This window comes from Myotis brandtii, unplaced genomic scaffold (genome assembly GCF_000412655.1).
Source record: "Myotis brandtii unplaced genomic scaffold, ASM41265v1 scaffold221, whole genome shotgun sequence".
Lineage (NCBI taxonomy): Eukaryota > Metazoa > Chordata > Mammalia > Chiroptera > Vespertilionidae > Myotis > Myotis brandtii.
In genome coordinates, this window is record NW_005358287.1 from 293,479 (window position 1) to 294,912 (window position 1,434).

The window sequence follows — 1,434 nt, forward strand, 5'->3', positions numbered from 1 at the left end:
AGGGCCCGGCTCCAGGCTGAGGGCAGTGGGCAGCCCCTGGGGGACTGTGGGCAGAAAGGATCCTATTGAATGTTTTTAAAGGCCACTGGTGGGGTGAGGAGAGGAACACGGGCCAGAGCCAGCCGCCAGGTCACCCCGGAGACCTCGGGCCCCGGGGACACTGTACCTTCACTGCGTAGCCCTGCCTCCCGCACGCTGACATCCCAACAAGGAAAGCCGCCTCCAGCTGCTGCTCTCCTGCTGGGCGCCGGCTGGGAGCCCGAGTTCCCGAGGGAAAGCAAAGGGCTCAGGAGTGACCTGTCGAGCTCGGGCTCACCCACGGCCGTGGCTCCTTCATCTCACTCATCGCACGCGGAGAAAGGCAGAGCCTGCGAGCTTCCCGGCATCCACCCTCCTCAAAACTATGCCGCGCGGATACGGGAAGTGTCAGTGCGATGTCCGCGTGCACACTGTGTGCGAGGGATGTCAGTGCACGGCCCCGCACACCTCCGCACGCAGCTGCACCGCCCAGTCACAGCCACTTACTATTCCCCACGATAAACCGAATGGAATGCACTGCAAGCCCTGAACCGGCCTCCCCGCCGTCTCCTGTACGAACTGGTGAGCACAGCCCCCTCCCTCCTGCCTGTCACTTCCGTAGCTGAGCCAACAGCTCAGGGACCAGGCCTCAGCTCCCCGTTACAGAAACCCCGTGGGAAAGCCGCCTCCAGGGCGCCCTTCGGCTCGGGACCACGTGGGAGGGCCATGCCCTGCTGAGAGGGCCAGCCCCTGCTCGCTCAGGGCACCCGACAGGGGAAAGCACCAGTGTGTCCCCAGTCCCGCCGGGTGCCTGGGTGTCGCTCTCGTGGACGAGGCTCGAGCACCAAGTGCAACGCTGGCTCCACTCTTTGAAAGTCTCCTTCCCAGCGTCTCGGGGAACATTACTGGGCAGCATTTAAACACAAACAAATGCTGTCATTCGCTCTGGTTTCGCAAAAACCTCAGCCCATTCGCCAACAAATCGATGGCTTTTTTTTTTCTTTCCAAAGAGCAGGAGGGCAGGCATATGGGGTGGGGGTGGGGAGAGGCAGTGAAATGGAGTCCAGCTCCCTCTGAGCGGGGCTAGTCGGGGGGGAAGGAGGAGGGACTGAGGGCCACAGTCCCTGCCTGGCTGGAGGGCGCTGGGAACCTGCCTGGAAGTTCCACCCACAGGTCAGGAGTCCCCTGGGGCGGAGGGGGCGGAGAGGGGGCAGGGAGGGACCTTGCTGTGTGGGGTCACCAGGGCTCCATCCTCCCCCCCATCCCTCCTCCCTCCATCACAAACTCCCCTCAGGTGTGTTACATCCTGAAGGGATTCTTGCAAACTACCTTACACCCTTCCTTCCGGGAAAAAGAAGAGAGAGAAATACATGAAAATCAATCAAGACTTTTTCCTCCAATGTCTGCATTTAAATA